Source organism: Natator depressus, chromosome 3, assembly GCF_965152275.1.
Source record: "Natator depressus isolate rNatDep1 chromosome 3, rNatDep2.hap1, whole genome shotgun sequence".
Lineage (NCBI taxonomy): Eukaryota > Metazoa > Chordata > Testudines > Cheloniidae > Natator > Natator depressus.
In genome coordinates, this window is record NC_134236.1 from 88,655,225 (window position 1) to 88,671,389 (window position 16,165).

Here is a 16,165-nt window from a genome sequence, read left to right on the forward strand (position 1 = left end):
CATCCATCTGTAACACCCTCCAAGTATTTTCCTGCATGGATTTTTGTTGCAATAGTTTGGATGGGGTGGGAAAAAAATCCCTTTGACCTTAATTATTGGCCAGATTCCGTCTGCCACCTTTGTCAGTACTACTCAATGTAAGTAATTGCCTGAGTAGTCTTATTGAAGTCAAAGGGGACTACTATGTGAGTAAGCACTAATCAGCATGAGTCAAGGTTGAAGAATTTGCCCTTCTGTGAACAAAAACTGTTTTTTTGTTTTTAAAGTTGGTAACTTAATTGCTGTCTATAGAGACTATTGTTCACATTAGGCTATTCTAGCATCTGCTTTCAAGGTTAGGCTGGGAAAAAACTGTGGATGAAGAAACCTTTATCATCGAGCTAGTCCATACTAAAAAGCCCAGCAAAACCAGTAAACATACTCATGTGATGAAATATTGTTAAGGGAACTGACTCTGGGTCCACTTCTGCTTCCAGTGAAGTTAATGACAAAACTTCCTCTGACTTCAGTGAGAGCACGATTGAATCCAAAATGCCTCAGTATGTAAACTGTAAAAGTTAGCTGCACCAGCAGTTTATTTGCCAAATGGTAAATATGCTCTTTCATACGCTCACAAAAGTGTACCCAAGTTGAACTAGTTTTGATCCTTACAGAACTATCTTTATTTGTTATGATGAATCAAGCCATTCTGATTGGCCATTTTCAGGCCTGGTACTGGAAATCCTTTCATTTTTGCACACATTTTCAAACACAAAACATAAGCAGATATCAAACTAGCCATTTTGACAGGCCTCCCATTTTTGTAAATATTACTAGGATTAATTGGTTCAGTTTGAAAAGCCAGGGAAAACATTAATTCCCTAGAATATTAGATTTTTTTTCCCACTGAATAAAATCAAGTATTGAATTCATTGTCATTGTGATGTTAAAGCTAGCATCACTGAAGCATGGTTGAAAACATAATAGACTCAAAAGCATATCAGAGCAAACTCTACAGCCTAGAAACTGCCCAAGAATGAATGGATTTGAATTACATGTCAATGCCAGAGAGAGAGACTGTTCGGTCAGATCACTGGTGAAGTTTATTGAACTCCAGTATTGGTTTCCTGAGCAACATTAGCTCTATTGAGTAACAGAAAATTGCAGTTAATGCCTTGTGTTACCACGCTCAATCATTTTAATGTTCTCACATAGAAACTTCCCTCCCCATTATAAAAGAGCAGTATGGAAAAAAAGCATGAATTATACTTCCATGCCAAACTTGTCAGGCTTTGCCCTCTGAGCATTCCACTCAGCTTTCTGAGACCAGAGTAGCCTTCTTAGGTTTCTAAGGCACCCTAATTATGTACATTTGAGAGTGCAGAATTCTTTAATTGAAGCCAGCACACAATCAGATGCTGCTCTTTCACAAATATTCAGAAACATCATCTGCCAAGATCAAGAGTAATTGAACTGATATCTTCTAGGTTTTATCTGCAGCTTTGCTGCATAATTTTTCATTTTCTTTAGAAGGCTTTAACACAAAGAGAGAACATGCCTAGAGTCCCACAGAGGTGTTTTGACATTAGGCTTAATAAAGCATGAAGAACTCATTAATAAATAATGTTCTGCTAGGTTAACAAATAAAGCTGAATGCATCAGCTAGGCCCAGGAGTAAATCACATTGTGCAAGCAGACAAGCGACTTGTTAAAATGATTGCAATGGTCCCTTCTCTGCACTGCATTTGGCACAGCCCAACGCAATGTTGTGCACATAAAAACACCACATCATGTACCTTAAATTATAATGTTGCCTGTCAATTTTTATTTTCCTGGGGTGAGCCTGAAGTGTTTGTAAACAAGCCTTTGTGACACTGATAAAGAGCTATGTATACAATATTGTTAATCTTTGCTGAGAGAGCATCCTCTGAAGTTTCAAAGGAAAAGACTTCTCCTGTACTCACTAAGTAATGCATCATTCCATTCTTATGCCAAAGCTGCAAGCCTGATACATGTTACAGTGGACACATTTGAACTGTTGCAGTTAAGACTGTCTTGGTAGTTCCATATGTCTTTATTTTCAAACGTTAAAAATCCTGCCATGAAATTTAGTTCTGAACCAAGGCTTAGGGTGAAATCTTGGCTCCACTGAAGTCGATGGCAAAAATGTCATGGACTCCAGTGGGGCTAGGATTTCATCAAAAGTATAATAGACCTTGGGAAGTCACATTGTGTTCTCCTGTCCTTCAGCTCTTCCAGGGTCCAGATGCCCTATATTATATTGTTCTCTGTATAATTCAAATTGGGCCTATAGGATTTGGCAGAAGGGCAGTTTTTCATGGTGGAAAAATTCCTGCTTCTATTAGTTCATGTGGGAGTTATATTAATATTCTAGACCAAATGGAAAGAGCCTTGATCTTTAACTCTACAAGTAACATGTTAAAACCAATCTATATCCAGGACTGAAAAAATACCTACAGTTTCTGGTTATGGCCACAATCCCACAATGCTTTTTTGTCAGCTCATGGCTTTGCCATCCCTGAGTAACGCTGACAGAGATCGGGATGTTGTGCTAGGAGTTAGAGCAGGCTTCAGGCAGCCAGGAATAGGAGCCCATTGTTACAGAGGCCAGATGCCAGAGCTGGAGTCAGAAATCAGAGCCATGGGTCAGAGGTAGGAGCAGGGCTAGAACAAGAAGCCGCAGGAGCTATCACAGCCATAGGCAAATGCTTTGAGAAGCCCAGAGGTGCTGCTGGGCGTTAGCGGGGTGAGTTAGCAGATCAGCTCTTCCCACCAATCAGGCAGTGTAGCCAGTCAGGCAGCCCACTAGTGGCTAGCTGCACTTGCTAGGTTGCCTGGAAACTGGCTCTGCTGCATGCCCTGATTCAATGCCACATATGCTACAGAAAAACAATTCCCCAATGTTTTTGAGTTTATAAAAAGTTAATGAGACTATTTTTCAAAGCTCTCTGCATGTAATACCAGGTCTCTTACTTAACATGAGTCCAAATGGCTGAAGCCATAAAATCTTCTAAAGCTGACCTGAAACATCTTTCATATGCCGTATAGACTCAGATATCTTGGGAAAATACAAGATCCCATAGGGTACGTGACAGTTGTCCTTTTCTGTTCACTTAAACCTCCCACTTCTAGCGCTGCCGGCCTGCAAGATAACAGACTTCAAATTCATGATATTTTTAGGTTAAGCGGTGAATCCTGACCAACTGGGTGAAGTGTGGGAGTGATTTTGATGTAAAAAATCCTCTGATTTTGGGAAAGAAGAATTTTCTCACAGATTTTTTTTTTTTAATTGAATGGCAGCTGGTGGAACCTTTTCAGGGAATTGTAATGTTTGAATAAGCATCTGGGGATATGAATTAGTGGACAGAGGACAAGTGGAATGATCAAAAGGAGCATGATACATTTATCTATCACATGGCTCTTCAATTTATTCATAGTTAAAACATCCACGTATGTGGTGAATGTATGTTCATATACGTGTGTGTCTACAAACAATTATATAGAAATACATATAATGCAGTACCACTTCTCACCATAGTTTAAAAGTTCATCAGGAATTATTTTCAGAGGTGCTGCACACCCATAACTCCAACAGACTTCATTGGGAAGCTGAAAATCAGATCTAGTGTTGACCATGTAAACATATGCAGAAATTCTTCTAGTATCCAATATTTTAAAATATATAAATGCGGTCTTTGTAACTTGCAATAGACAAGGATCCCAAGGGCACTGTTTTCACGATATAGACACTTGACGTGAAAACTATATTATACGATATTGGCTATCACATGAGTTGCTATCAGATTTCTTTGTGCTGTGTTTATTTACATAATATTAGAAGCAGAAGTCTAGAGACTGCTAAAAGGAAGAGAATTCAACTTTTCAAACCATAAGCTGTTTATTATAATCCTTATTTCATGTGAGGCCAGATCAGATACTTTTTCAATAGGCTGTAATGGATGTTATAATAGTAATAAGAACATATCACAATATGATGGAGCTACATACAGTAATCCTTTTACAGTTGAAATAATTGTATGGAAAAGGTATTGTTTCCTCAGTTCCATGTATAGTCATCTGGGGGGAGGGAGGGAGAAATGAGATTTGACACAGAATATGAACTTGAACTACTACAATCAATCAAAAATGGTAAGCAAAAGGTGCTATTTTAATTTTACTCTTTAATTACTAATTTAAGAGAGATTTGCAATTAAATGGCTTTAAGAAATAGTGGGTGTCAAGGTTCCTGCCCCACTCTGAACTCTAGGTTACAGATGTGGGGACCTATATGAAAGACCCCCTAAGCTTATTCTTACCAGTTTAGGTTAAAAACTTCCCCAAGGGACAAACTTTGCCTTGTCCTTGAACCGTTTGCTGCCACCACCAAGCGTCTTACACAAAGACCAAGGAACAAGCCCACTTGGAGACGTCTTCCCCCAAAATATCCCCCCAAGTCCTACAACCCCTTTCCTGGGGAAGGCTTGATAAGAATCCTCACCAATTTATACAGGTGAACACAGACCCAAACCCTTGGATCTTAAGAACAATGAAAAATCAATCAGGTTCTTAAAAGAAGAATTTTAATAAAAGAAAAGGTAAAAGAATCACCTCTGTAAAATCACGATGGTAAATACCTTACGGGGTAATCAGATTAAAAACATAGAGAATCCCTCTAGGCAAAACCTTAAGTTACAAAAAGACACAAAAACAGGAATATAGATTCCCTCCAGCACAGCTTATTTTATCAGGCATTAAACAAAAGGAAATCTAACGCATTTCTAGCTAGATTACTTACTAACTTAACAGAAGTTCTGAGACTGCCTTCCTGATCTGTTCCCGGCAAAAGCATCACACAGACGGACCAGCCCTTTGTCCCCCCCCCCCAGCTTTGAAAGTATCTTGTCTCCTCATTGGTCATTTTGGTCAGGTGCCAGCAAGGTTATCTTAGCTTCTTAACCCTTTACAGGTGAAAAGGTTTTGCCTCTGGCCAGGAGGGATTTTATAGCACTGTATACAGAAAGTATACAGTGCTTCCCTTTATATTTATGACAGTGGGGTATAATTTTGAAACATCTGAAGTGTAAACATTTGTGTTGCAAGTACTGTATCATAGTTATAAGAGTTAGAGATTACTTTATCAAGCTGCTGGCCTATTTAAACATTATTTTTCCTGGCTGACTAATATCAGTTAACTAGGGAAAATGCCACTCCCACATTAGAACTTGGGGGGAGCACACTGAGCATTCGGTGTCCCAAAATGCTATTTAAATATGGCAGCTGACATGGTCCTAGTTTGTAACTTCATCTCTGGGAAAGAGGCAGATTTAGATTTAAAACATAAAAAACAAAAACAAAACAAAACAAAAACAAAAAAACCCCAGCATTTTAGAGCCATGTCCAAGAGTTAAGAATCATCCCAGAGTAGAGAATGGCTTCTGAAACTTTCCAGCAAACCAAAGCAAGCCATTGCCAAGTAAACCAACCAAAAAATTAGGGGTGGATGCTCACCTTCCAACGCCTGCAGAGCTCTGACAGCAGCAGATTGATTGGCTGCACTGCAGATTGGGGAGCCAATATTCTAAGATGTTCACTTGCCCCTGGTTTCATGGAACTGTGCTGTGCTTGGGACTCCTTGTGGCCTCACGAAGAGGTGCTCTGGGACGAGAGACAACCAAGGCTGAGGCAAGCAGATACAGAACTACATGGATTAGCCAGCGATTCCATCCCATGGAGGCGAGGTGGGGAGAAATACTCAAAACACTGAAGTCCTTGTACATAGTGACAGTGCCTTTCAGCTACAAGCTATGTACCAGGATTAGGATAGGATTGAAGTACAAAAGGCAAAATTGTGGAAATTCTATATTGTTTTCATGCATTATATAACAAGCCCTCTTCAGGAAAATTTTCCCCTTAAATACGCATCCTAGGAATAGATATGCAGACTGGGAAAGCAAATGTTTTATTTCTGACTCCAACAACAATATTACCACAGCACGTATACCAACTGTTTAAAATAGTTTATAACAAATCCCAAAACATTCCTCCCAATAGCTACATCTTCCTAACTCCACCTCACAAACTGATGCTGTTCGGAACTAGGCCCTGCTTTTAACGGTTTTCTAATAAATACCAAAATCTACAGTGTTCAATCATTTGTAAGACAAGCAGGTCAGGTAATGATAGATATTCAAATTTTTGCTGAGACATTCCTAAAATGTAAATGGCAGATAGTACAGACACAGAAATGTAGATGTCCTACTGAGCTCACAGTCTGGTCTGCGGAACCATCTAGAAGTGCTCCAAGGGACTGTGTATGTTCTCTATATGAAGAGTCCATTTAGAAGATCATTTAATTCCAGGCCTGGTCTATGCTACAAAGTTAGGTCAATGTAAGCCACCATACATCAACCTAGCTGTGCATGTGTCTACCCTTAAATCAGTCTTCCACCAATGAAAGGACCCTGTTTACAGTGATGCAGTAACACCACCTCCCTGAGTGGCATTGAGCCACGGTCAATATACTGAGGTTGACACAGCATAAGTGTTGACACTGCATTACTTATGTTGACCCTAAAAGTCCTCCAGTAGCTGTCACACAATGCTTGACACTGACCATTCTGACCAGTCCAGAGGTCACAGAGACCTGAAGGCCCCACCCTGTTAAAGCCCCACAAATTTCTGAAATGCCTTTTCCTGATTGTCCATCTTGGTGAGCACATCTAACAGCTCTCCACTGTTGTGTGCAAGTGCCAAGCTGACCATGCTGACAGGCTCCAGACATGCTCGAGCTTGGAACAGACCAGAAATATTGGATCTCCCTGAGCCTGTGGGAAGAAGAGGCTGTGCAAGCTGACCAGCCATAGAAATACAGATTGCATCGGGGAATGCAGAAGAGGAATTATGAAAGAGACTAGCAGCAGTGCTGCGTGAAAATGTAAAAACTACGTCAGGCATACCAGAATGCCAGGAGACCAACAGTCGATCCAGTGCCAAGCCACAGACCTGCTGCTTTTACAAAGAGCTGCACGCCATACTTGGTGGAGACCCCCACCCCCATGCCACCATGGATACCTCTGAATAGCCTGAGCCACAGGGTGTGAACAGTGAAGATGAGGGGGAGGAGGATGGGAGACACGTGGCAGGGAGGGGAGTCCAGCTATGCTATGAGACAGGACCAATTTGAGACTCCATCGTAGGCCAGACAGTCGAGACTAGGTGAGCCCAACAGAGAGAAAGGAACCTTGAGTAAGTTTGTAATTGTATTTCCCATTACAACGATGTGCTGATGGTACCCCAAATAGGACACAGTTATTAGCTTTTCATTAGTTTACTTGTACTAGAAGAGGTAGGGATACATCTAGGAGATTAGTGTTATCTGCTTTTCATTCCCCTGTAGAGTTCGGCATGTGGGCCATGTGAAGCAGTTTGTTTATGTACACAGGGCTGTCCCTTGAATTCTCCTGAAAGATCTCAGTGAAACTTCCATGGAGGTCCTCTGCAATTGTCTACTGAAGGTTTCTAAGGCTGCCATTCCTATTTCTTCCTCCATGGTAGGACACTTTCCCATGTTGGTGGATGATAACTTTGGCAGACACCATTGCAGTACACAGCCTTCTGGCATATGGGTCTGGGCGACTCTGGGCTGCCAGCAGCAGCTGTGCTTTCTCTGCCTTTGCTACCCTCAGGAGTGAGGTATCATGTGGAAACCAGTGCCAGTATCCAAAGCCATTGTCCTACATCCATAGTTTCATGCAACTGAGCAATTCCCTCATTTCCCTCACCCCAGGTGGGCAAGATTCACTATGGCTGGTGCTGTGCACAAGCACTCCCAAGCAGAAATGTCAATAAGCATGTCTTAATTAAAAATTTAAGGGAGCAAGAGAAGGGAGTTCTGAATCATAAGTTCCGCTTTCCATTGTGAATATGCGGACAATGGTATCTCTGTGTTTTATTGGCAGCTGGTGCCACTGCAGCCTTCAGGAGTTCCCTCCACACCTGTGGACTGCCTGAGCCAAATAAGGAGGAGAAAGAAAAGGACTCGAGACATAGGTGCTGGAACTATGGATGCAGGGGGTGCTACCACACCCCCTGGCTTGAAATGGTTTCCATTATATACAGGATTTAGTTTGGTTCAATAGCTCCCAGAACCCCCACTATACAAATTGTTCTGGCACTCCTGACTCGGGATGACACGCTCAATGAAATCTGCAAGCCAGTGCTGCAGACGCTGCAGTGAATATTGCAGACTACCTGGAGAAGGAAAGAGAAGAGAGGAGAAACTCCCAGGAGTCCCAGGAGGAAAAGGAAAGTGAGATGCACCCAGGACACAATGGGGCTTCTTCAGCAGCAAACGCAGACGCTGCAGATTCTTGTGGACCTACAGATTCAACAATCACAGGCTTGCCTCCATTTGCAGTCCATGAAGAACTCCATTATAGTACCTTCCAACACCCCACCTCAACATACCACAGGGCAAAAGGGGCTGGCATCCCTACCTCTACCACTCCACTTTATAGGACATTAAGGACAACCACAGTTTCACACACAGTGATCTGTGAGAGCCATGGTTGCTGTATGTGTAGGTAAATGGACATGAATGTTCTTTCACCTTGTTAAGTTCTGTTCCATAAATATATTTTAGTGTTTAATGTAGTTGCTTTTAAATTGTACAGGTAATTTTCCCCCACTGGTTTTGTTACTGAATAAAATTATTTTTATTTGGAAAATAATTCTTCTTTATTAGTTCACAACATACGCTGCAAAGTGCCTAGCATTTAGAAAGCACCCACTTGTTACTATACAGTATGACAACTCATAGGACTAGTGACAAACACACTGTAATAATCATAAAAGTAGAGCAAGAACCACAAAATTAATATGTACATTGATAGTGTTATATTCATAGACATACACCAAGCACCATGCAATTCCTAACAGTCTCTAAACCATAAGGTCAGGTACAGCACAGTACACCATAACGCACTACTGTGGTTCACTGTTAAAGTGCTCTTTCAAAGTGTTCCTAAGTCATATAGCTCCATGTTAAGCTCTTCTAATAGCCCCTGTGTCTGGCTATTCAAACTCAACAGGCAGCTTCTTGCCCTCTTCCCCGGTGGTATCTTCCCCCCAGCTTTGCTTCACAGATATTATGCAGGATGCAGCAGGCAGCTATAAGCATTAGGATTTTTTTTTCACTGAGATCCAATCTTAAAATCATAGAATCATAGGACTAGAATGGACCTTGAGAGGTCATCTAGTCCAGTCCCTTGCACTCATGGCAGGACTAAGTATTATCTAGATCATCCTTGACAGATATTTGTCTAAACTGCTCTTAAAGATCTCCAGTGATGCCACAACCCCCTAGGCAATTTATTTCAGTGCTTAACCACCCTGACAGTTAGGAAGTTTTTCATACTGTCCAACCTAAACCTCTCTTGCTGCAATTTAAGCCCATTATTTCTTGTCTGTCCTCAGAGGTTAATGAGAATATTTTTTCCTCCCTTTTCCTTGTAACAACCTTTTATGTATTTTAAAACTTTTATCATGTCCCCGCTCAGTCTTCTCTTCTCCAAACTAAACAAACCCAGTTTTTTCAATCTTCCCTTAGAGATCATGTTTTCTAGACCTTTCATCATTTTTGTTGCACTCCTCTGGACATTCTCCAATTTGTTCACATCTTTCCTGAAATGTGATGCCCAGAACTGGACACAATACTCCAGTTGAGACCGTATCAGTGTGGAGTAGAGCGGAAGAACTGCTTCTCATGTCTTGCTTACAACACTCCTTCTAATACCTCACAGAATGCTTTTTTTTTGGAACAGTGTTACACTGTCCACTCATATTTAGCTTGTGATGCATTATGATTCCCAGATCCCTTTTTGGAGTACTCCTTCATAGGCAGTCACTTCCCATTTTGTAGGTGAGCAACTGATTGTTCTTTCCTAAGAGGAGTACGTTGCATTTATCCCTATTGAATTTAATCCTATTCAGACCATTTCTCCAGATAAACTTGAATTTTAATCCTATCCTCCAAAGCACTTGCAACCTCTCCCATCTTCGTATCATCTACAAACTTTATAAGTGTACTCTCTATGCTATTATCTAAATCACTGATGAAGATATTGAACAGAACCAAACCCAGAACTGATCCTTGCCGGACGCCATTTGATATGTCCTTCCAGCTTGACTGTGAACCACTGATAATTATTCTCTGGGAATGGGTTTCCAACCAGTTATGCACCCACCTTATAATAGCCCCATCTAGGTTGTATTTCCCTAGTTTGTTTATGAGAAGACAGTATCAAAAGCCTTACTAAAGTCAAGTTATACCATATCGACCACTTCCCCCCATCCAAGAAAGGTATTAGGTTGTTTTGACATGATTTGTTCGTGACAAATCTGTGCTGTTACTTGTGACATTATCTTCTAGGTGTTTACAAATTGATTGCTTAATTATTTGCTCCATTATCTTTCTGGGTACTGAAGTTAAGCTGACCAGTCTGCAATTCCCAGGTTGTCCTTATTTCTTTTTTTATAGATTGTCACTGTATTTGCCCTTTTCCAGTCTTTTGGAATCTCTCCCATCTTCCATGACTTTTCAAAGATAATTACTAATGGCTCAGGTATCTCCTCAGTCAGCTCCTTGAGTGTTCTAGGATGTATTTAATCAGGTCCTGGTGACTTGAAGATATCTAACTTTTCTAGATATTTTTTTAATGTGTTCCATCCCAATTTTAGCCTCAGATCCTGCCTTATTTTCACTGGCATTCACTATGTTAGCGTTCTGAATAGCCCTGTGTTCTTAAAGATGCAAACCTCATGTCCCTTTCCTGACCAGGCAACATGGACGTTGGTGAAGCATCCCTAGTGATCCACCATCACTTGCATAACCACAGAATAGTAACCCTTTCTGTGGATGTACTGTGTAGCAAGGTGGTCTGGTGCCAAAAGAGGGCCATCCATCGCTCCACCACAGTTCAGGAACCCCATTTCTGCATATCCATCCACTACATCCTGCATGTTGCTGAGAGTCACAGTCCTGTATAGTAAGAGACTATTGATGGCCCGGCACACTTGCATAACAATGGCCCCACAGTGGCTTTTCTTATTCAAAAAGCTCTTCCCACTGACCAGTAGCAATCCAGCATTACAAGTTTCCACAGTGCAATCACCATTTGCTTTTCCACTGTCAGTGCAGCTTTCATTTTGGTGTCCCGGAGCGTGAGGGCCAGGGTGAGTGCAGCACACAGATCCAGGAACATGGCCTTGTGCATCCAGAAGTTCTGCAGTCACATGCTAGTCATCCCAAGCCTGCATTATGATGCAATCCTACAAGTCAGTGCTTGTTTCTTGGGCCCAGAATTAGTGCTCCACCATCTACAGCTGTTCCACGAGTGCCAGCAACAATCTTGCATTTGTTCTCACTATGTCCCACAGCGATCCATCTACCAAGAAATCATTATGTTCTGCACTGATTTGGTTGTTCTTATGGCTCTGCAAATACCAGAGGACCATGCATCCTGTGTTTGCAATGCTTATGTGCAGAGCTGTGCAGGCTCCATGCTTCCCTCAGAGGTGGCAGACAGTGAGGAGCGCCACATGGGCTCATGGGCTATTTTTAAAATGTGCAAAAATTATGGGATATGAATGATATTATGGGTTTAAGACAGTTGCATGCTGGGAAGTTGACACCTTGCTCCCAGTCAGTCCTGCAGGACTCATTTCTGCCCACCCTGCATTACCAAAACTTTCCAAAAGACCGTGCGCTGGACAGTGACAGTTTGCATACTGGGATACCAATCCATGGAGCACTACACTGTGCATCAACATCAGCACTTCTGGTGAGTACACGCAGCACCAATGCAAGTAGCCAAGTATGCATGTGCACAAGTGATATACTAACTAAACAGCAGCTTTATGCTGACATAACCTGCATCGACTGAAGCTTGCAGTGTAGACATGGCCTTATTCCGCACAGGCCTCTTGGACACTGTCAGTGAGATAGCTGTCTCTTCAAAATGTCCTTCACTCATTCACTGCAAGGGGTCTGGAGGTATTACTGCATTCAGTGGAGCCACACTGCAAGGGACTGTGCACAGGATGAGAGCCAGAACAGCTGTGCAGATATGGGTCCTCCATGAAGATGGCTTCTTACTAGAGTTTGGAGGCAGGATATACAGTCTGTTCCTCAAAAAGGGGCAAACCCTGGCTCCCCCAAAAGTATGCTATGGCAAGAGCTATGGACTTGCAGTCCTTATGCATACTCAATTCCAACTCTCCTATCCATCCATCAGTTTTCTACAGCATTCATCGCTATAGCTAAGACTTCCCAGGTAAATTACATCTGTAAGGTGAGGTCTCTAAAGGACTTCATTGAGTCACCTGCTCTTCTCCTCCCAGGTAAAGAGGTACATACTCGGGATACATGCATATCAATATAGGTACAAATCAACATCATGCTAGTTATGTCAAAATACCTTATCAAAGGGAGCTCTGGTACTGTACTCAGAAGGTGGTCAGAATCTGCATTAGTGTGATTTCCCTGAAGCTTATTTTATAACCAACACCCCATAGAGAATGTTCTTACTTCTCTAGTTGTCACATACTTCATCCTGGCTCTGTAAGATATGTTGTCTCAAGAGAACAGCTGCCTATGCATGTGACAAACAAGGATATAGATAGGTTGAGATCCATTCAGGCTCAGTGAATAAATGGCAACTGCACATTGGTCCTATTCTCCAAAGCCAATGGTCAAGACCTATGCCTTTAATCGACAATGGAGATGGACTGGGAGCCTCCAGAGTGATAAGAGTACAGGAGTGACAGTCTCATTATAACCACTCTTATGGAGGTGGTGGGGTGTGATGTGTAAAAGCTGGAGTCTCCACCTTGCATCCACCTTCAGCTCTAGTTATGGTGAATTGCAATAATCCCATGCGGAGAACGCATAGTTCACTGAGGCTAGATCCTCATCTGGGAGAAAATGATGAACCTGCCTAGTGAGCTGTAGAGGAAGAAGGCTTTATTCACCATTGTTGCTACCTCATTGTCGAGGCTTAACGAAAAGCTGAAAAGACTGCAAGGCTTCACGTTACTTTGCTGAACAAGGCTCAGATGCCTTTAGTGGAAGGGGATTCAGCTATAGCTGTCTGGAGCGGAGCTCTAGTAAATATTTTCAAACCCCTAGGGAGGACCATGAGCTGGTTTCAAGGGGTCTTCAGGGCCCCATGGAGTTGAAACTCCAAGCCCTGGCACCCCACTCCTCATGGGGCGAAAGGCCTGAGACCCCCCCACTGCAGCTGAAGCCTTGAATTGGTATGTGTGCATTGCGGGGGGTGGGGGAAAGAGGGGGAGGAGGACTCCAGGAAATAATCTATGAGAATTTAAGCCCTGGGGAGAAGAGTTCTATTGCTCATTCTGAGGCCACAATTCAGCAAGGTTCTTAAGCACGTGCCCAATTTTATGTATGTGTATAGTCTAATTGAGGATATGTGCTTAAAACTATGCAGATACCTAAGCCTTGCTGAATCAGGAAACAAGCATTTCTCTAACTGATATGATCAGGGTCTTTCCCAGATTCACTCTGAGCTAGAGGTTCTCCCAGGAGCTGTTCTCCTCTACATATTGTGACGGCTCTGATTTAATCTGCGGAAAATTACACATACACTTGGGTGTAATCTACAGAAGCATTCACTACCTCTCCAAGCAGTCTCCTGTAAGGATTGAAAAAAAAAAGGAGGAGGCGGGGAGGAAGGCAAAATGGTAGATCACTCATGGGATGCTGCAGGTGGAAGCTAATGGGGAGGAAAAGCAATTTACCCATCACTGTTCTCTGGGTTCTGGTGGAATCAGTTTTTGTGTGGAAGGACTGCAAGATCAAGCCAGATGCATTCAGTGTTGGGAGAAAAACAAAAACAAAAAATATTCTCCTCAGTGACTGAAAGAACAAAAAATCCTTGTGAACTAGTATATGCAGGAACAACTTGAATTAATGGTTCTAGTAAGTGGAAATTTAATGCACAATAAAACAGTCTGCGCTACCACAACCCCACATCTCAATACAGATAATAGAAAAATAAAAATTGTTTCTTTCTCAGTGAATTTTGGTCAACTGACATTTTTAAACATTTCATTTTACTTACACACAAAGGACAATATCGAGAGTAAAACTTCTCTATTTAATAATTTTCTTGTGATGTGTTAGAAAGGTTAATGTATTAAATTTGCATTTTTCTAGACAGATTATTTCTCTCTGCTTTTTTCTATGTTCTGCTTTTTTAAATAGAAGTGGTATACAGTGACTCCTTCTTGACAGGTTGTCCAAAAACCAAGTTCCCCCCTCTCCATCAGTTTTCATGCTCTACAAGCTTTGCCATAATAAACCACTTTGCATGTACTGAAAACGAGTATTACATTAGATGAGGTAATTTAAGTGTATCCCATTTAACTTGGTGAAACTAAGCAGCTTTGCATTATAACTAAGTTGAGCTAATGAGAATACGCTTGAAGTGCGTGTTACCTGGAAGTGAAGTTAGCTAGTTATATTGTTCTGCAACTTATGAGTCTGCAAAACGATGGCAGGAATCCTGCTGTGAGGGAGATAGGAAAATTATTATAATCTGCATTCCTAAATTGAATGAGCATTTTGTTCAGCAATAACCTCTTGACTGCAAATAGTCTGCAATTGTGTCCTGCTGTTTAAAATGCTGGTGGTTTTTTTTTAAATCATGTAAAAAATTCCATATTTCTTTAATTCAAAGAACTTTAAAATCCATATATGGTTAAACTACCAAGACAGTGAAAGCTGCTTATCATCCCTTTTTAAGTGAAAACTATTTGGTGTCCACATTTTATTGACAGTTAGGGACAAATGACTAGAATTTGTTTGAGGCATAAAGTGGGTGAGGTAAAGATCTTTTATTGGACCAACTTCTGTTGGTGCGAGAGACAAGTTTTAGAGCTTACACAGGAGTCTTCTTCAGAGACCTTGCTGTTCACCAGTTCATGGTCTTTTTCTTTATTTATATGATCTTTTTAATACACTATTGTCTGAAGAAAAGCTCTATGTAAGCTCAGAAGCTCGTCTCTCTCACTAACAGAAGTTGGTCCAATAAAAGATATTACCTCACCTCTGTAATATTCTGGGATCTACACAGCTACAACAACACGACACAGAATTTGTTTGGGATTCTCCCCTATGGTCTTCACTATTTAATAGGTGGTACGTGTGAAGCTTATCATAAACTTCCTTGTTAAATTATTGCATTGACATTGAAATAAGTTGAATGTTTGCCAGAGCGTTTTAGTCTGTATAAAGGAAAATGTAATCTGAATAGATACCCTGAAGTGGTTAGCAGTTATGATATAGCACACATCAGTAAACCCAAATATATATGGCAATAGTGTATTGAAAAGATCATATAAATAAAGAAAAGGACCATGAACTGGTGAACAGAAATAAAATGAACTTCATCAACAAAAGAGTGGAAAATACAGTTTTATCCATTCAAATCCTTTAGCTAAGAGAATAATAGGAGAGGGTATAAGTAAAAAAGCCTGAGTATTACTAAGCTTTGGAGAGAATTGAAATTGCCTAACAATTGTTTTCTGTTACTTTCTTCAAGTAATAAGTGTGGTGGGGCAAACTGCAGTGCTTCCCACATTGGTGTGCAAGGAAAGGGGAGGCAAGCACAGAGATCATCTTCCTTCCCATCCTTTGTTCACACAGGTACGGACCAAAGCAAATGCTTTGTAGGGTGAATAGGAAAGGGAACAGTTGATGTGGACAGTAGTACCCGAGTCCCTAAAAAAAAGAAAAGAGATGTGTCCAGCCTTGGAGTGGCACCTCTCACAAGCCTGCTGTTCACTGACATCATAGAAGGTGGTGCGCTACACCTTTTCACAGGAGAGGCAGTGCTTGGGTGCTAGGGATCATGCTGGCCCCAACACTCTAGGAATTTTGCCTGTGTCTGCACCCTGTAGAATGCCTCAGACTAATGCCATTTGGCTCTTTCTCCTCTCCTCTTCTGTGCAGGTATTGAACTAAGAGAGACCGTTTCACCATGCAAATACCTAATCAGATTAATTTGATGGTTCCTGATATTGGGTCAAATCTTAAAGTCCTTACCCATTCCTTACTTAGGGAAGATTCCCATTCACTTCAGTG

At 41.4% G+C, this 16,165-nt stretch overlaps 1 protein-coding gene across 11 annotated transcripts in view; it reads right to left on the reverse strand.

Annotated features, from left to right (window-relative positions):
- The window catches only part of HS3ST5 (heparan sulfate-glucosamine 3-sulfotransferase 5), a 255,464-nt gene that overhangs the window by 124,552 nt on the left and 114,747 nt on the right, over positions 1-16,165 (reverse strand). For 3 of the 11 annotated variants that reach the window (XM_074948276.1, XM_074948274.1, XM_074948275.1), the window contains exon 4: positions 5,509-5,655. The exons of the other annotated variants lie outside the window; for them this stretch is intronic. The gene's annotated coding sequence lies outside the window, so the exon portion shown is untranslated. The remainder of the gene's footprint in view (positions 1-5,508; positions 5,656-16,165) is intronic. 11 annotated transcript variants of the gene reach the window in all.